Source organism: Phymastichus coffea, unplaced genomic scaffold (genome assembly GCF_024137745.1).
Source record: "Phymastichus coffea isolate CEN01 unplaced genomic scaffold, Cenicafe_Pcof_1.1 PCOF00004, whole genome shotgun sequence".
NCBI classification, from domain to species: Eukaryota; Metazoa; Arthropoda; class Insecta; order Hymenoptera; family Eulophidae; genus Phymastichus; species Phymastichus coffea.
Window position 1 is genome coordinate 2,479,377 of NW_026706815.1, and position 20,916 is coordinate 2,500,292.

General features: G+C 46.1%; 1 protein-coding gene across 1 annotated transcript in view; it reads left to right on the plus strand.

The window, feature by feature from the left end:
* The window catches only part of LOC131666732 (protein unc-13 homolog A-like), a 957,113-nt gene that overhangs the window by 407,267 nt on the left and 528,930 nt on the right, over window positions 1-20,916 (plus strand). The gene's annotated exons all lie outside the window — the stretch shown is intronic.

A 20,916-nucleotide genomic window follows, 5' to 3' on the forward strand; every position in this document is an offset into this window, starting at 1 on the left:
ATGTAGGAGTTGCGAATTACAGCGTGGCAGGAATACCAGTTCGAGGATTGATAAAATTCGAATGTTGGAGTTTGGGCTTAGAGCGTGGCAGGGTAACCAGCTCGAGGGTTAAGCATATTGAGTTTAAGAGTTTGGGGTAACAGCGTGGCAGGGTAATCAGCTGGAGGTATAATGAAATTTGGGTGTAGGATTTCGGGGTTAGAGCGAGGCAGGGTAACCAGATGGAGGGTTAAGTTCATTGGGGATAAGAGTTTGAGGTTCCAGCGTGGCAGGGTAATCAGCTCGAGGGTTGATGAAATTCGTGATTAGGAAATCGGGACTAGAGCGTGGCAGGGTAACCAGCTCGAGGGTTGATTAAATTCGGGTGTAGGATTTCGGGGTTAGAGCGTGGCAGGTTAACCAGCTCGAGAGTTTATGAAATTTGGGTGTAGGAGTTTGGGCTTAGAGCGTGGCAGGGTAACCAGCTCGAGGGTTAAGCAAATTGAGTTTAAGAGTTTGGGGTAACAGCGTGGCAGGGCAATCAGCTGGAGGGATGATGAAATTGGGGTGTAGGATTTCGGGGTTAGAGCGTGGCAGGTTAACCAGCTCGAGGATTGATGAAATTCGGTTGTAGGAGTTCGGGGATAGCGCGTGGCAGGTTAACCAGCTCGGGGGTTGATGATATTATGTTGTAGGAGTTTGGAGTTAGGGCGTGGCTGGGTAACCAGCTCGAGGGTTAAGCAAATTGAGGTTTACATTTTGGGTAACAGCGTGGCGGGGTAATCAGATGGAGGGATTATAAAATGGGGTGTAGGAAATCGGGACTAGAGCGTGGTAGGGTAACCAGCTCGAGGGTTGATGAAATTCGAGTGTTGGAGTTTGGGTTTAGAGCGTGGCAGGGTAACCATCTAGAGGGTTAAGCAAATTGAGTTTAAGAGTTTGGGGTAACAGCGTGGCAGTGTTATCAGCTGGAGGTATAATGAAATTTGGGTGTAGGATTTCGGGGTTAGAGCGAGGCAGGGTAACCAGATGGAGGGTTAAGTTCATTGGGGATAAGAGTTTGAGGTTCCAGCGTGGCAGGGTAATCAGCTCGAGGGTTGATGAAATTCGTGATTAGGAAATCGGGACTAGAGCGTGGCAGGGTAACCAGCTCGAGGGTTGATTAAATTCGAGTGTAGGATTTCGGGGTTAGAGCGTGGCAGGTTAACCAGCTCGAGAGTTTATGAAATTTGGGTGTAGGAGTTTGGGTTTAGAGCGTGGCAGGGTAACCAGCTGGGGGGTAAAGGAAATTGGGGATCAAAGTTAAGTTCCAGCGTGGCAGGGCAATCAGCTCGATGGTTGATGAAATTCGTGTGTAGGAGTTCGGCGTTGGAGCGTGGCAGGGTAACGAGCTGGAGGATTAAGGAAATTGGAGATAAGAGTTTGAGGTTCCAGCGTGGCAGGTTAATCAGCTCGAGGGTTGATGAAATTCGTCTGTAGGAAATCGGGACTAGAGCGTGGCAGGGTAAACAGCTCGAGGGTTGATGAAACGGGTTGTAGGATTTCGGTTTTAGAGTGTGGCAGGATAACCAGATGGAGGGTTAAGGAAATTGGGGATAGGAGTTTGATGTTCCAGCGAGGCAGGGTAATTAGTTCGATGGTTGATGAAATTCGTGTGTAGGAAATCGGGACTAGAGCGTGGCAGGGAAAACAGCTCGAGGGTTGATGAAATGGGGTGTAGGATTTCGGCTTTAGAGTGTGGCAGGAGTACCAGTTCGAGGATTGATAAAATTCGAGTGTTGGAGTTTGGGTTTAGAGCGTGGCAGGGTAACCAGCTAGAGGGTTAAGCAAATTGAGTTTAAGAGTTTGGGGTAACAGCGTGGCAGGTTAATCAGCTGGAGGTATAATGAAATTGGGGTGTAGGATTTCGGGGTTAGAGCGTGGCAGGTTAACCAGCTCGAGGATTGATGAAATTCGGTTGTAGGAGTTCGGGGTTAGAGCGTGGCAGGGTAATCAGCTCGAGGGTTGATGAAATTCATGTGTAGAAAATCGGGACCTGAGCGTGGCAGGGTAAACAGCTCGAGGGTTAAAGATATTGGGGATAAGAGTTTGAGGGTCCAGCGTGGCAGGGTAATCAGCTCGATGGTTGATGAAATTCGTGTGTACGAAATCGGGACTAGAGCGTGGCAGGGTAACCAGGTCGTGGGTTGATGAAATTCGGGTGTAGGATTTCGGGGATAGCGCGTGGCAGGTTAACCAGCTCGGGGGTTGATGATATTATGTTGTAGGAGTTTGGAGTTAGGGCGTGGCTGGGTAACCAGCTCGAGGGTTAAGCAAATTGAGGTTTACATTTTGGGTAACAGCGTGGCGGGGTAATCAGATGGAGGGATTATAAAATGGGGTGTAGGAAATCGGGACTAGAGCGTGGTAGGGTAACCAGCTCGAGGGTTGATTAAATTCGGGTGTAGGATTTCGGGGTTAGAGCGTGGCAGGTTAACCAGCTCGAGAGTTTATGAAATTTGGGTGTAGGAGTTTGGGTTTAGAGCGTGGCAGGGTAACCAGCTGGGGGGTAAAGGAAATTGGCGATCAAAGTTAAGTTCCAGCGTGGCAGGGCAATCAGCTCGATGGTTGATGAAATTCGTGTGTAGGAGTTCGGCGTTGGAGCGTGGCAGGGTAACGAGCTGGAGGATTAAGGAAATTGGGGATAAGAGTTTGACGTTCCAGCGTGGCAGGGTAATCAGCTCGAGGGTTGATGAAATTCGTGTGTAGGAAATCGGGACTAGAGCGTGGCAGGGTAAACAGCTCGAGGGTTGATGAAATGGGGTGTAGGATTTCGGTTTTAGAGTGTGGCAGGATAAGCAGATGGAGGGTTAAGGAAATTGGGGATAGGAGTTTGAGGTTCCAGCGTGGCAGGGTAATCAGCTCGAGGGTTGATGAAATTCATGATTAGGAAATCGGGACTAGAGCGTGGCAGGGTAACCAGCTCGAGGGTTTATTAAATTCGGGTGTAGGATTTCGGGGTTAGAGCGTGGCAGGTTAACCAGCTCGAGAGTTTATGAAATTTGGGTGTAGGAGTTTGGGCTTAGAGCGTGGCAGGGTAACCAGCTCGAGGGTTAAGCAAATTGAGTTTAAGAGTTTGGGGTAACAGCGTGGCAGGGCAATCAGCTCGAGGGTTGATTAAATTCGTGTGTAGGAAATCGGGACTAGAGCGTGGCAGGGTAAACAGCTCGAGGGTTGATGAAATGGGGTTTAGGATTTCGGCTTTAGAGTGTGGCAGGATAACCAGATGGAGGGTTAAGTTCATTGGGGATAAGAGTTTGAGGTTCCAGCGTGGCAGGGCAACCAGCTCGATGGTTGACGAAATTTGTGTATAGTAAATCGGGATTACAGCGTGTCAGAGTAACCAGCTCGAGGGTTGATGAAATTCGGTTGTAGGATTTCGGGGTTAGCGCGTGGCAGGTTAACCAGCTCGAGAGTTCATGAAATGTGCATGTAGGAGTTGCGAATTACAGCGTGGCAGGAATACCAGTTCGAGGATTGATAAAATTCGAGTGTTGGAGTTTGGGTTTAGAGCGTGGCAGGGTAACCACCTCGAGGGTTAAGTTAATTGATCTTTAGAGATTGGGGTAATATCGTGGTAGGGTAATCAGCTGGATGGATGATGAAATTTGGGTGTAGGATTTCGGGGTTCCAGCGTGGCAGGGTAATCAGCTCGAGGGTTGATTATATTAGGTTGTAGGAGTTTGGGATTAGAGCGTGGCAGGGTAACCAGCTCGAGGGTTAAGCAAATTGAGGTTAAGAGTTTGGGGTAACAGCGTGGCGGAGTAATCAGCTGGAGGGATGATGAAATTCGTGTATAGGATTTCGGGATTACAGCGTGGCAGGATAACCAGATGGTGGGTTAAGGAAATTGGGGTTAGAGTTTGGAGTTACAGCATGGCAGGCTGACCAGGTGGAGGGTTGATGAAATTTGGGTGTAGGATTTCGGGGTTAGAGTGTGGCAGGTGAACCATCTCGAGGTTTGATGAAATTCGGGTGTAGGAGTTGCGAATTACAGCGTGTTAGGGTAACGAGTTCGAGGATAGATGAAATTCGGGTATAGGAGTTGGCGTTATAGCGTGGCAGGGACACCAGCTCGAGGGTTAAGGAAATTGGGGTAAGAGTTTGGAGTTACAGCATGGCAGGGTAATTAGCTGGAGGGATGATGAAATTTGGGTGTAGGAGTTTGGGTTTAAAACGTGGCAGGTTAACCAGCTCCAGAGTTGATGGAATTCGGGTGTAGGAGGTCGGGGTTACAGCGTGGCAGGGTAACCATCTCGAGGGTTGATGAAATTCGGATGTCGGATTTCGTGGTTGTTGGTATATCCCTTGGCTCGTTCCATGAAATTTTTTTAACGTTTTGGGCATGTGTCAGCGATTGACGAGACGTGTGTCAGCAAAGTTTGTTCCGAAATTGCTAAATTTTGACCAAAATAACCCTCGCATGAGCATCGCTGAAGAACTGTTAAATGACTTCAACGACGACCCAGATTTACTCAAAAGGGTCAAAACTGGTGACGAATCATTGGTATATGGTTATGATATCGAAGCCAAAGTCCAATCGTCCCAATGGATGAGCCCAGATGAGCTAAGACCGAAAAAAGCACGCCAAGTTCGATCAAATGTCAAAGTTTTGCTCACTGTTTTCTTCGATTACCATGGTGTGGTGCATCAGGAGTTCTTGCCATATGGACGTACGGTCAATAAACAGTATTATCTTGAAGTTATGTGCCGTTTGCGAGAATCAATACGATGAAAACGTCCGAAATTGTGGAAAAACAATTCATGGTTTTTGCATCACGATAATGACCCTGCTTATTCATCTTTGCTTGTGAGAGATTTTTTGGCCAAAAACAACACCACAATCATGCCTCAGCCACCATATTCACCGGATTTGGCACTGTGTGACTTTTTCTTGTTCCCACAACTAAAGAGACCTATGAAAGGACGGAGATTTGCAACGATTGAAGAGATAAAGATTGCATCGCTGGAAGAGCTCAAGGCTATACCGAAAAGTGTTTATGAGAAGTGCTTTGAGGATTGGAAAAACCGTTGGCATAAGTGTATTGTATCTGAGGGGGATTACTTTGAAGGGAACAACATAAATACTGATAAATAAATAAATATTTTTTCTTAAACCTAGAAAGTCACCTCACTTTTTGAACACACCTCGTAGATTGGATATTTTTTGTTCGACATTTCAGTAATACAATCAAAGAGATGTAAAAGATAAAAACAATTTAATAAGCTACTTATTTAAAGCCAATAAATGATATTTTCCTTTAACTCAGTTAATTTTGACAATAGAAAATTTTTGTTAAATACATAAGTAAATTAAATTGATTATTTTCTCAATCTCATTGTTAATAAGAATTTTATAATAAAAATAACTCTATAATTCATAATATTGTAATTTTATTTAAATAAATAATTTTTATAAGTAAACAAATAGTAATTAACATAAATTATGCACCGGGAGCTGGCCGAAATGCCATTATATGTTCCACGATGTCAGCTAAATGATTTAAATCAGAACTCATATTTTCAAACTCGTATCAAACAATCGCATATTATGTTTATAATTTTTTACTAAGTGAATAAATGCATTCACAAGTTCCGAATATAAGTCGCGTAATTCACGTACTTCTTTCTTTAAAGACGCATTTCTACGGCTTATATTCCAGTCGAAGCGGATCGTCTGGCACCGTTCCTCAATTATCTTCAGGGCTCTCCACAACCCGTGATATTGGGAAAATCATCTGCGGATGGAAATTAAGGTTTGCGGGCAGTAGGGCACAGAGCGTGGATACGTTTCTGTCAAGGTTGGAAGATCTGCGCGCGGGCGCAGGGCTGACTGATGACGAGGTGCTTTGTTCCATATCAGAGATTATCGAAGGTGATGTGAGGACCTGGTACGATAATAATAAGTACCAGTCGCTCAGTTATGCAGAATTCGTCGCTGACGCCCGAGATTGGTTCGGCACAAGTATGCAACAGCAACAAAGGCAGTTGTAGGAAGCACAGAACCCATTCTAGGGTGAGGACGAATTAGTGCAGGACTATGTATCCAACTGGTGGCTCTTGTCAACAGACTGGAACCACCTTGGAGAGGTTGTAATAGCGTGAGCCGTCCTTGGCCGATAACACTTTCCCGCTATCACCAAATTCTTTAAGGGGGAGATAAGGGAGGCGGTGTATCGCTCCCAGCAAGGCAGAAGAGGAAAGGCGATCGCAATAAACATTCAAACCTTTTACCAACCAAATACGTTTATTATAAAATCGCTACCTTGAGCGATGACGAACGAAACAATCAATCAAACCTTAACCTAATGCACAATAACTTCTTACCAATAAATGAGATGACCGGCACGTAAGCGCCTTGCCATCCTACAACCGACTCGATACACAATAAAGAAAGAGAATTTAATCACTAATTCAGCTGTGCCGGCCCGCGAGAGCCTGGCACAGCGCACAAGTCGTGAATAGCCAAAAAGGGTTAAAACTGATTAAGAAAGAGAAACGAGAGGAGAGAGTATGACCTATTAATAGGCGAAGTCCTCTGGGCTGGCGAGTTGATCGTTTCTCTGCCGGCCGGTGATCTCCTTCGATATGTTGTGACTAGTGGACAAAGGGCCACTTTCGAGGATACTCTTCTGGTGCACTAGCTGGTATGCTCTCGCTTGCAGGGTCAATTCCTGAATGCTCGCAAGAAGCGACGCAATAGTGCGTGAGAGACTGCTTCTCACGCTCTCACTTGCCTAATCGGCGGCACGCGGCACCGCCAAGCGTGGCCAATGTCGCGCACCTAGCCGCACTATAGTTGCACTATAGCAACACTCTTTCTCTCTCTCTCTCTCTCTCTCTCACTCTCTCTCTCTCTCTCTATGACTAACGAGAGCGCATGTTGTTGCACGCTCCTGGCCACTAATACTGTTGTTGCTCTCTCGTTCTTTCTTGACGAAGAGAGAAACCAATGCTGAAACAAAAGACTGGCATCAGGCATGAAACATACGTGCGCCAGATGCCCACTATGAGCCCTTGCCGATGTCGGAGAGAGAGTGAAAGGACGCACGGCGTAGGCCATGACCAGCCTACACCGTTACAAGGTTATTAGACCTACTCCATGCAAACCTCCTCCCATACATCCAAATTCAGCTGCGTTGGAGCGAGGTGACGTCGATACACGAATTCAACAGGAGGGCGACCGAAGTATACAACACCTTGTCTTACGGTCTTCGTCCACGTGTATTCGCCGATCCCAACTCGACGATCTTCCCTCAGCACGCTTACCAGCTGAGCAAAAGAACGGCTGGTAGTAAATCCCAAACCGCTGCAATGGCCAGCGAAGGGAAGACGCGTGCGAAGAAGGAGGGAGACCCGCAGTGCGGACAGGGCGTGGAGAACCCTGCCAGGAGGCCTACCGAATAAGCGACAGTATCGGCTACGCAAGCTTCTACTTCTGATAAGAAGATGGAGTAACGTCTGGAGGGCATTGAGCGGATGTTACGCAAGTTGGCCAAAGAAAAGCAAGACAGCCCACTAGAACAGTGTAAAAGTCGATGGCGTGCGGAAAGGAAAAATTCTCCTTCTTCTAGGTCTGCTGGCGAGCGGCGAGAAGGACAGACGCGGAAGATCGACTTCACCAAGCCTCTCCAGTGTTCCGCTTGTGGCAAATTGAGATTTATCCGTAAATTCTGCCCAGACTGCAACAAGGGAAATGGCAAGGAGAGCGAAGAGAAGAGGTCATCTTCGCGCCTCCAGTAGATTCGACCTCTCGCTGCGGGTCGTCGTTGGGAAACAGCAAGTTGTCGGCGACCCAGGGATCCAAACAGGTCCTGGTAGGGCATCAAGAGAGCCCTGGACTTAGCAGTACGTTAGAGCAGAAGGCGAACGAGCCCGATGCCAGCCCACGGCAGAATAAGGGAGTGGTCATCCTGGAAGGACCAGGTGGCCACATACAGGTTGTGGAGGAGGGGGAAGATTCGATTAATGTGAGGATCAAACAACTCGAAGACCTAAAAGGTTCGGACCTCGCCATACAAAAAGCTCCTCTGCCAAAAGAATCCACGAATGAACGCAAGCCCACCGTCGTCGCAGCAGCGGAAGGGAAAAAGCCGCTAAAAAGCACGACGAAGGGAGGTAAAGATGCGACTCGTGGATATGATCCTGAGGATTAGACCAGGTGGTGTTTGCGGGTAGATATAGGTGACTTTAAAATTAGAGCACTCTATGATACCGGCGCCTCATCCACGGTCATGGGTTAATTAGGGTTGAGATTAGCATCGGAGATGGGACTCGGATTGAATGTGACCAGAGCGGGCGATGTTCCCCTTTAAGGTAGGAGGAATCACGAAAGATATCAGAGTCGCCATTATGCCACTGCTCACGGATGACTGCTACGTAGGGGCGAACTTTATAAGAGAGTTCCGCGCAGTTTTGGATCTCGATGAGGATGAATTATGGCTTAAGGGCGCCCAGGTGAAAGTACCAATGGAAGTGGCTGGAATTGATGGTACGGCATTTCTCGCACCGGTAAGATTGTGGGAGGTCACGGAAATATAGCTGAAGGAAATAGAAGACCTCTTTAGAAGATTGATTTCTGACGGATATCAGGCTTTAGGCTGTGTACCCAGTTTCTGATAAATTACGAGAGGAAAGGCACGCGCTGGTCAAAGATATGCTGGAAAAAGATGTAATCAAACCAGCGACCAACGGATGGTCAAGTCCAATAGTAATAGTAAAGAAGGCTGATGGAAAATATAGGTTTTCAGGAGGTTTTCGGACTCTCATATGCAGGAGCGACCTTCCAGAGGTTTGGTGGACAAGGTGATAGGCCCGGATATGAATCCATTCGCTTTTGCTTACCTCGACGACGTAATAGTGGTTTCGTAGTCATCCGAGAAGCATAAATGTCGAATGGTATTAAAGAGAATTCTAGTTGCGGGCCTAACTGTCAACAAAGCTAAAAGCCACTTCTGCAAAACGTAAGTCAGGTTCTTGTGAACCAGGACAGAATAAGACAAAATCCCGAGAGTATCCAACACCCCGGAATGTTAGATAGGTTAAGCGATTGATGGGAATGACCTCGTCGTATAGACGTTTTATACCCGACTTTTTCGCTGAAACTATAAATCGTATGACAAAGAGGAATGTACGTTTCTCTTGGGAGGAAGAGCAAGAGCGAGCTTTCATGAGGTTGCAGGAGGCGATGACTTCCGCCACAATACTGCAACTGCCCGATCCTAGCGGTCAGTTTGTACTATAAACTGATGCCAGTGACAGTTGGTTCAGGGTAGTCCTCATGCAGGATGTCAATGGAGAGGAACGTGTGATAGAATACGCCAGCCGATCACTCAACAGCACTGAGAGAAATGATACGGTCTCCGAGAAAGAGTTCTTGGCAGTGGTATGGGCCATTGGAAAGTTCCGGCCATACATTGAAGGGCATCACTTCAGGGTCATCACTGATCATAGTTGCCTGAAATGGCTCCACAGTATGAGAAATCCCACGGGAAGACTAGCGCGCTGGGCACTAGTATTGCAAGGCAATGTCTTCGATATTGAATATCGAAGGGGAGATGTTAATTTAATGCCGGACGCAGTATTTTGGACCTATGAGGAGGAGGGGATTGAAATTAATACCATAAATATTCGACCGGAGACGATTGACGCCTGATATTTACAACAATACCAGGAAGTATGTAAAGAGCCACACTCACACCCTACATGGACGGTATTAGGGGAGAGGCTGTATCATTATCAGCCTGATGAGGACGGTGAAGGAATCCATCGACAACGAGAAAGCGCGGAAGTTTGCGGTGCCTAGGGAGAAAAGGCACCACGTGCTCCAGGAGATCCATGATGCTCCTACGGCAGGGCATCAAGGACGAGAGCGTACGTTCTCCACGGCTAGGCACTTGTACTACTGGCCCAAGATCAGGTCAGGGAGTACGTAAAGAGTTACCCAGTATGTCAGCAGTGCAAGGTGGAACAAAGGACACCTTGCGGGGTGATGGGTTGTAGACAAGCGTCACGACCCTGTCAGGTGGTGGCCGGTTATATCACTGGTCCATCCCCCAAAAGCTCTCGAGGTGTTAAGTACTTCCTAGTCTTTGTAGACCTATTTACTCGCTGGGTAGAGTGTGTTGCGATACGCAAAGCCAATAGGAGGACAATCGCAAGGGAATGACATGAGAAGATTGTCACCAAGTTTAGCGCGCCAGCGGTATTTTTTTCATATAACAGAACCGAGTTCAAGAATCAGGAAGTCGATTCATACCTCCAGATGAACGGCATCCAGCGCGCCTTGATTGCCGTGTATAATCCCCAAGTGAATCCCACAGAGCGAGTAAACAGTACGCTTAAAACCATGATAACGTCGTATGTGAGCCGTGATCATAAGAGCTGGGACGAACACCTGTCAGAGTTCAACTTCGCGTTGAACACGGCAACTCATATCGCCACCGGATATAGTCCTGCGATGCTCATCTTTGGGCGTCAGCTGGTACTTCCTTTGACGTTCAGGAGATCCCAAGATGAGCAGGGCCTTGAGTATTCAGAGGGTCAAGCTGTGGTAGATTGGGCTGAACATACGGAGAAGCTCCCTAATTTATGAGAGCGGGCCAACTCCAAGTCAAAGGAGGAAGTTGTCCGTCAGGCGGCTTATTACGACCGGAAGAGATGGCAACCGGAATTTAAGATCGGAGATTGGGTATGGAAGTGGAATCGGATTCTCTCTTCGGTTGTCCAAGGCATTTCAGTCAAATTGGCGCCGAAATACGCCTGTCCATATGTGATTGAATAGGTTTGCGGTTCCAACACGTACAGACTGGGCAATCAGCTCGAGATCATGCCCGAACTCTTCCATGTCAAAGACCTTAAGTCGTACTACGGTCCGGGAGATAAAGAGGATGTTACAGATGGACCGGAAAATCATCGTGGAGGAAGAGACCTTCGATGTGGTCACTCAGATGTTGCTGAATCTGCAACTCGGCCCGGATGCGACGTAGTTAATAGAAGATCTGCGTAGCTTCGCCAGGGTTCAGTTGGAGTGGGCCAACCGAAGGGAGCGCCATAATGGATCAGTGGCAGACGTTCTCCGGGACGCATCGTGGGTCGCCCCGAAGAAGGCTTCCCGGGACGCTTGTACCCAGATGGAGGACCAGGAAGAAGACAAGCGCCCCAAGTCCATCGTGGACCAGGGGGTGCAGACCCTCAAGTCCGGCGTATCCCAAACGTCGGAGAGTGCGAGCCACTGCCCAGGACCCAGGGAAACCTGTGGGGTATCGCACTGGGTCTGCAACCACCCCCGTATCCCGGAGCAGCTAACTCTTCTCCTCGACGTCTGGGGATCAACGAGGTGGAGAGTGTCTGGCGGTTCGCTGCGGACCTTCACTCACAGGTGCATGAGCAGAGAGCCCCGGGAGCTACTGGTGCTGGGCCGATGCTCACGGTCCACGTGGACTGGTGTGTGGCTCTTGACACCACAATGGTTGTCAGGTCGCAAGATGGACGTGCGACCCTCACGGTGAGAGGCTTAACCTTCACCGCCTCCCGGGGAGTCAGCGCCCAGCAGTCCCCGCGGTCAGACCACACCGGATCGGGAGGCTACTTAGTCGCGATCGCAGCTGAGGAGCTGCTACATATGTGGGGAGCCTAGGGTGACCAACTCCCCGGGGTGCCCGAAGAAGGCTACACACTGGCGCTACCCGAAACATCGAGCGCCAGGTGTAGCCAAGAAATGATGTAGGCCCTGGAGGGCTAATAATAAAGTAGCCCTATCCCTAAAGAAGGAAAGTTTTTTAATTCATTTGGTTTCTTTGCTTCTTCACTTTTTCAGGTTCCTGATGGCGGCGAATTGCGGGTATTCGTCCTGCCCGGGTAGTCAGGACTTGGAAGAGGCTGCAACGGTAGTCGATTCGATTAATCGATCCGTTCGCTATTCGTACACTCGCGCTGTTAGTTTGAATGACTAAGAGAGAGAGAGGGGGCGCACGAGGATTTAAATATTTAGTTAAGCCTCAGCTGTTTTCGCGAGAATACCGCCAACTTGTTTTGCACTGTGTTTCACCGTTTTTTATAAAGTTTTCCTTGGATTTATTAATACGTGTGAATATAACGTGGAAGCTAAGCAGCAGCAGCCTTATAGCAGCGGCAGCAGTAGTAGAATTTCAGCAGCAGGAAGCAGCCGCAGATATTAGCATCGAGGCAGCGTAGCTGATTGATCCGAGGAGCATCTATGAATTTCGCTTCAAAAATTACGAATGATCAGCGTTATTGCACCGCAGGGTAGGTGCACTTCTCTTTATTATTGCACGACAAAATACTGTGGAAAGTATTTTGACAATCGCGAGCGTATTTTTTTGTATTCGTGCCGAACGTTAGATTTCGCGGTTATTTTCGAATTCTCTCTCTCTTTCTCTCACCAAATTATAATAAATAATTGTGAATCCTATTCGCGTGCGTTAGTCTTTCGACCCATAAATGGCTGAAGTTTTTGTTAATTAATCTTTGTTAATTTTATTCACCGTTGACATCATTTCGTTTCCTATTAGCTTAATAGATCTATAAAGGCTTAAGTCTTAATCCGATTTCGTCTAGGGGATTAGGAGAATGAGGCATTAAGTCATTCATCCTTAAAATAGATCGAGTGTCACAAATCAATTGACTTAAGGTGAATTCAACTCGTTTGGAAAGAAGAAAAGGAATGATCAAACGTAAAGGCGAATACACATATAACTATACGTGTTTAACGGAGCGGCGATTAGCTCTGCATCGTCGGAGTTTGTGCTTCAATAGATTTCTCATTTTGTAGGACAACCACCCTGTTACAATATACTCATGTACGAGTATGTACTGTAAAGGAACAAACTACTTTACCAACCATTATAAGAACATGTTAAATAAAATAACTTTAATTTGGAAATTTTGTAGTCAACATGGTGATTCAAAAAGTGGTAAATCAATGTGTTTACATTATTAAATATAAAACTATTTGAAAATATACAGAAATAGGCCATGATTTCAATATGTGCAAAAATAAAACGATAGTTATATCAAATAAAAGCGAATAATGACGGAATTTATCACCATATACAAGATTATCTAGATATCATCTATAAAAACTGCAATAATACGAGTCACACAGTGAAATTTTGTAATTTTTGCTGAGAACGTAGGTTATTGTAACGGTCCTATTTATGAGCTATTTATTAAATCACTGAATTACTGCAACTAGTCTAACGTAACTATCTGTTTATTCAAATTAATACATTAAGCGGCGCTACCTCACTGTTTACTCGATTGTATTCATATAAGAGTCAAATCAAAATAAATAGCGTGACGTCACAAAGTAATAGATATAGATATAATGATTTTTGATATTAAGAAAAATATGTAAATTAGAGATAATTTTAATATAACAAAGTATTTATTATATAAATTTTAGTACGTGGATTCAGAATATAATAACCCAAATTGCATTCAATTATTAAATAATAATGAATTTCAATATGCAAAGTTGATTTATTTATTACGCTAACAATATGAATTGTTAGAAAAACGTAAATAATCCATATGCAAAATGAATAAGTATAGAATATGAGTAAGAATTGGTTTCATTAATAACAGCTGAATAATAACTGTTATTAGTAAATAAACAATTAATAATTTATTTAAACAATAAGCTGTATATAAAACGAAAGTATTAATTTTATACTTAATAATGATAGCTTTATGATTTAGGAATCTTAGATAATTAATCTAATAATTGCATTATAAGATTAGAAAAAACCGTTACAAATATGAAAAATTAGTTATAATTCAAATGTTATTAACTAATTTAAATATTTATTTTTAGAAAATACTTCCAAAATTAATCAACTATAAAGTTATATAAAAATTTAATAATTTTCTATTGTAAATATTGTAATATCACGTTAACTAACTTTATTAGTTGATAACTTTTGACGACACTATTTGCGATAATTGTATATTGTATAAAATCAACAACTAACAAATTCTGTAAAGTTTACATGTGTTAAAAGCTTACTATTGTTGCGCTCACACGTACATTCAACAAAATAATAATAACTTTGTTATAAAAAGAACGAGAATGTATTTATTTAAAATAACCACAAATATATGTTTATCGTCTCAATGCAAAACATACTCTGAGAAAACAAAGCGAACAAAACAAACTAACAAAATCGCTTAGCAACGTATTTCGTTCGAAATCAGAGGAGAATACATAACATTATTCCCCCTCTTTTAGATTATCGTCCCGACAATCTCACAAACGAAAGAAAGACCGTCCTCTTCAAGCGGGTTGATCCTTGACTCACCCGGCCAAAGGACCTGTCTCTTTAAAAGATGATCAATCTTCATTCTTGAAATTAGCGTATCATCAACTTGAAATCGTGAAATCTTAAAAATCTTCTATTTTTAAGCGGGTTAATCCTTGACTTATCTGGTTACAGGACCCGTCTCTAAAAATATAGAATCATCAAATCCAGGTAACATCAGGGTATCATCGATGAACATCTATCTTTTAGGTAATTCTTGGATAGAAGTGGGGGGTAGACTTGTCGTGGTACCGCAACTTCATCCCTGCTCCAGCATTTTCTCTACAGCTCACGGAAAAACCACGACTCAAAAACCGTGAGCGGAACAGAAGAATCTACCTATCGTGGTATGTCGCTAATCGGTCAATGTGGAGAATGTTTTTTTATGTCGTGGAATCTTCTGGATACAGAAGACTACATCATTGATCTTCTTGATAATTGTAAAAGGACCTTCCCAATTACTCTGGAGTTTTGGTGTCCTTCCTTTGAGCCGTCGAGGGTTGAAAAACCATACTTTTTGGTTGTTTGTGAAATTTATGTGTCGAGCTGTTCTATCGTAATATTTCTTCGATCGTTGTAATATAATCTTGATGTGTGTTCTTGCAAAATGATGTATTTTGTCGATGTTGTTTTTGAGTTTGTGTATGTAGCTTTTTCGTGTATGAGGAGTCTCTACTTCAGGAAGACGTCCGCGCATCAAGTCTAAGGGAAGTCTCAGGTCTGAACCGTTGTACATTTCCGTTGGACTAACTCCAGTTGTGGCATGAACAGAAGATCTGTAAGCTAAAAGGTACAAGGCAATCCAACGATCCCAATCTTTTTGATTATCTGATATGTATTTAGCTAAGTAGTCAAGTATTGTCCTATTCTGTCTTTCTACTTGGCCATCTGATTGTGGGTGTAATGGTGTTGTCCTAGTCTTTTGTATACCTAACAATTGGGATAGTTGTTTGATTAGTGTAGCGTCAAAATTACGACCCTGGACAGTATGAACTTCAAGAGGAACTCCGTATCTACATACAATTTCACGAACAAATATCTCGGCGATAGTTTTTGTTCTCATATTAGAGAGTGGAAAAACTTCTACCCATTTTGTAAAACAATCTGTTATGACTAAGAGGTATTTATTTCCTAAAGAAGAAATCGGAAAAGGGCCTAAAATATCCATTTGAACCCTTTCTAAAGGTAATCCTACGTTGTAGATCTTCATCTGACTGTGACTTTTATCTGAAGGTCCCTTTCTCGCTATACATTTCGAGCAAGATCTACATCAATTTTCAACATCTTTCTTACAAAAATCCCAATAAAATCTTTTCCGTACCTTCTGTAGTGTTTTATTAACACCAAAATAACTACCGGAAGGGGAATCATGAGTCTCTTCTAAAACCGTGTTAATATAATTCCTAGGTATTATTAATTGAAGAACTTTTGACTTCAAATTAGAAGAGATCCATTCTCTATACAAAATGTCATCTAAAATAACTAAGGAGTCCCATTGAGATGTATATGTTTTCATGTATTCATCTTCAGAAGAAATATCTTGCCATGATAATCTTTTACCTTTCTTTTTACTATTTAAAATAGTACGAATGACATCATCCTGAAATTGACGATCTTTCCAAACTGAATGAGGAGTTTCTTCCAAGACAATCCGCCCTACACAATCACCCTGTGCATACTGTGATTCTATATTAAAACAGTATCTACACGAAGAATTACTACAGGGTCGTCTAGAACAACCATCTGCATTACCATGTGACCTTTGCGGTGTAAAATTTTGAAATTATATTGAGCTAATTTTCCTAACTATCTAGCTAATTGACCATCCAAATCCCTAAAAGAAAGAAGCCATGTTAACGGCGAATGATCGGTACGAATGAAGAAAGCTCTACCACATAAGTAGTAATGAAAATGTTTAGTTGTATCTACTACTGCCAATAATTCACGACGAGTAACACAATAATTTCTCTCGGCTTTTGTTAGAACACGACTATAATAACCTATTACTCTCTCTACCCCATCCTGAACTTGTGACAAGACAGCTCCTATCTCATGATCTGAAGCATCTGTGTCTAAAATAAAAGGTAAATCGGTACGAGGAAAAGTTAAAATAGGTGGAGTTATTAAAACTTCTTTTAATTTCACAAATGAATTTTGGCAATCACTTGTCCAATTGAATTTGGTTCCCTTGCGACGGGGGAGAGGGAGGGGAAAAATAATAGACGGGTATTTTTCCGGTCTCGCACTGTCGCCAGCGGCGCGCAGTCAGCCGAGACAACGTATGCAGCTTTATTTTTTTTTTATTTCGTTGGGCGCCAGCTACCGTGCTCTCGCGTTAGGAGAGCAGGTAGCGCTGCAACATTGGCTGGTTCTCGGCAAAGTCCTGCTGGTCGCTGTGAGGTCGGGTGGTGTCCCCGTTGCCTCCCTCCTCGTCGCCGTCGGTGTTCTTGCGCGTGTGGCCGGCTATCACCTGTGAAGAATGAAGCGGGAGCGCGAAGTCCTAGGCGACGAATTCGTTCGAGTGTAAAGCGTATCGAGCGAAAAGGGGAAAGGGGGGGCAACGGGTGGTTTAAAAGGCCACCCACGGCTGCGGCTCGTTCAGCTAGCTAGAAGAAGTTCGGGGCATGGCGGCTCTTAACCCAGAAGCGGGTACATCGAGGGGGGGGGGGGGCGTTGCAGGGGCGCCCCGACTGACGGACTAGAGGTTTAGGGGATAGCTCCTTCCGTGGACTGGTAGCGTGGTGGCCGTGACGGCGGCTATCGGCTAGATGATAATCAGGGCAGTCGCGCACGCGCTTACCGATCTCAGACCGATCGCGAAAGCTAGGGGGGATGAGGCGATCAAGTGGGTACAGTCAATAACAAGTCAGACCTAAAATAATTCAGGTTTATTTTGCAAAAGAAAACTTCCCAAGTCAACCCCAGTGATCTATTCCTCGCGATGGTCAGCCTGGTCTAGGTTACTGGGGGACGCGAATGGCGTACTACGACGCGAAGTCGGTCTAGGCAGACAACAATTCAGTTGGATACTTCGGACTTCGGATACAATTACACGACGTCGGTCTGTTTACTCGCGGCGAAAATTCCAGTTCGTTCAAGGCAAATAAGTGAAGGAATTCGATCGGTCGCACGAAGGTTAGCTACTGTTCGCGGTGTTGACGGTACTTTGTAGCAACGATCGCGAGCAAAATAAAGGCGACAATGTATCCGAATTCTGCCGGTCGAACGAAGGTCTAGCACGACTCGTGTAATGTTTAGGTCGACTCGGAAAAGGAATTCATAGACGCGCACTCTAAGGAAAACTCGTTTCTCGGATGACAACAGTACGGCGACACGGAAAATGATGCTCGGAAGGTCGGTGGCAAAAACATGCGCAGCAACGGCAACGGGCGCGCGAAGGTCATACGGCATACCCGCGCGCGGACATTCGGCGATCATGCGACAATTTCAGATACGGGACAATGAAACGACGTGACAAAGAAAAGCTCGGAGACAACGGCAAACATATACGATCACAAGGCGTAATGCGCGCGAAGGTCGTACGGCACTCCCGAAACGCGGCGGTCGGCAATGCGCGGCAATCTCGCGATCATCGGTCATACAAAGAAAATCAGTAGTAGAAAAAAAGGTACTTACTCCTGTTAGTTTTTCGGGCAATGACTATCGCGGCTACGGCCGCCAAGGCCGCTGTAGCAGCCGCTACTATTGTCGTATGCGTCTCCGTTATTGGTACTGTCGTTGCTTCACTAATCTATTTTTCTATCGCTATTTTTCTCACTACTCTCACTGTTTTTCTCTGTACTCACTGCTCTCACTATCTCCTTTCTGTACTCGCTACTTACTATTTCCTCTCTGTATTCGCTACTTTCACTATTTTCTCTACTACTCTCACTTTTCTCACTATCTTCGCTTCTAGTCTTACTTCTCTGCTTATGTCTGCTTTCTCTATTTCCTCTGCGTTATCTATTTTCTCTGCTTTATCTATTTTCACTTCGGGTACCGCGCGTCAGCGAGGCTCGGCGGGACTACTCACCGTCGAGGCTTAACGGTTACTGGCGCGCCGTTTTTCGGCGACGCGCCGCTTCTCCTAGCTTACTTCCCCTTAGTTATTGTCGATTGGCTGGCTTGTTGCTAAGCCGGGTCTCAGCGCCGTCTATATTAATGTTCTTTGCCCGCGCAATTTGTTTATTGGTCGGTCCTTCGCGCCTAATTTGCCTACTGGTCGCGAAGATAGCGTCGGTTTTCACTCATTAGTCCGACCACCCCTAAGCTGATAACGATTGGCCAGTCAACTAGCGTCGCTTGTCTATCCTCTTCTATCTACCGCTCGTTGGTCTTACCGATTCCCCTCGCTCGCTTCCGATCGGTCTAGCATCGGTGGTCTCGCTCGCTCTCACGCGCTCGGTCGCTCCTACTTCTAGTCTAGCTAGACCTGCCTTAACTAACGGGGGCTTGCGATCACCTGATCGCGGCTGGAAACTTTAGGGGCTTCTAGCTTCCCGGGGGAGGGTTGGATCTGGTCGTGAGTGCGCGAGGGGTTGTACGCGAGCGAAAGGGTCGTGCGAATCGGTCAGGGAGACTTGTAGAGGTCATAGTTCGCGAGATCCGGGAGTGCGTGGGCGGGTGTATGCGGTCGTGGCTGTTCTGCCGCATCGTGCCGGTAGTGTATAATTTTTCGTGTGATGACGCATCATCACATAGCCCCCCACTAATCCGGTGCATACACATGCACCGTGATTCGTCGGCCATCGTCTACTGGTGATTTGCTCATGACTGGTCCTCAGCTACTAGTTTAGTGACCTGAAAAGGGGTGTTTAAGGGATCGGATTAGGTTAAATAATTGAGACTGAGTTCGTAAATTAGCTCGGTTTATTAATTAATCAGTCACTGCTGGACTCATTATTGATAGGGTTTCTTCGCCGTCTACTCAGGTATAGCCGATCCCGCTCCGCGGCCAGCATAGCTTCTACTGCTTGTCGCAGTCGGTCCAGCTCTCTTAGACGGTCTGTGATCGCTTCGGTGTCGTCTGACGGTGATTCTGTCCGGGGTTTGGTATGGTTGCGGCGGTGGTATGGGCGTTCCTCGGGGCGGGGTTGTCGGGGAATGGCGCCTGTCGATGGTCCCGGCCGTTCCAATCCTGGACATTCTAGTCCTTGTCGTTCTGATCCTTGTCGTTCTAATCCTTGTCGTTCTAATCTTTGTCGGTCTAATCCTTGTCGTTCTACGACTTCATAGTAAGATGGATTTGAGCTTCTGGGTGTTTCGATTGGAGCTGTTGGTAACCTGGGGGAAGTCCCCACCGGTCACCGGGTGTCCCCCGTCTAACCTCGGTTTCATCCTGACGGCGCCAATACTCGCGGGCACAGCGCGGGCAGGTGTGGACCGTGGTCCCCCGTCGCCCGCAATTGCCACAATATTCGCCGGTGGCCTCCGTTTGGTGTGGGCACGTTCGGAAACTGTGTCCAGGGAGCCAGCAGTGGAAGCAACTCCGGCCTGGTGGATCCACTTTTGGGTCCGTTGGGATTAATTCCAAGTTCCCGAAACCAGCCCCGGTGTCTCGGGGGCGGGTCTCGGAGTTCGTCCACTGCCGGGGTCCCCTGATCGTGGTCATGCGTGTTGGAGGGCCTGGTTCCTCGTCGGGAGATTGTTCGGTGTCCACTGCGCTCACGAGGTCATCCATTTGCAAGTGTCTTCGGGGGTTGTAACGCCGCCGACGGCCATTTTCCCCACGCACCATGATTGCACTGAGTTCCCGTTCCGTCGTTCTGGTAGCTGAAGATGAGCTGGGGTTGGTCGCTCTTCCTGGGGTTACCAGATTTGTTGGGCTGTTGACTGGTAGCCATCCCGGGTGCGGGGTCCTCTTGTGGGATTGGTCTGGTGTTTCGTGCTGGTCTAATTGGCGAGTCGGCGGTGTCATTTGTTTTGGGTTTGATTCTGCTGTGGGTGGGTCCTCGGTGGGGCTGTCTAGGCCTTCCCCCTTGGTTAGAAGAACAATACCTGATTCATCCGAGCTTTGGCTGCTCTCCCCGGGCTTGTTTCCTTCTGATTTTCCTAGTAGTCCGGCCAGGTGTAGAATCTTCTGGTCGTCCCCGGTCTGTTCTTTTTGGGGCACCAGGATTGCCACCCTCTTAGCGGCCGCTGCTAACCGTTCCTGCAGTCCTGAGGGCGGTTGGTCTTCCTCAAGGCGGGCTTTTTCTTTCAGGATCTCCTCCTCGATCTCCATGATGTACGAGGAGATCGAGAAGGAGGGCGATGGTGCTGCTGCCCTCTGGTCCGGTCGGTTGCTGTCGTCTTCCTCATCCGAGGAGATTGTGACGAGTTCGGGCTGGGTTAGTGGTCTACCTTCTGTTGGCCGGAATTCCAATTCCGGTCGGTGGTGGGATGGCCGATGTGTGCGCGTCCCAAACTTGGAAGGCATGGTCGAGCCTGTAAATCAGAAGGTCTTAAGCTTTGGTCAATAGGGGAGGTCTGTTAGTGAAGGTCATCAACCAGCACCAGTCGTGCGATGTTAGTCTGGTTAGTCAATTAGTTTGTTACGCGACCTACATCTCTCCCCCCCCCCTTTGTAAAACTAGAG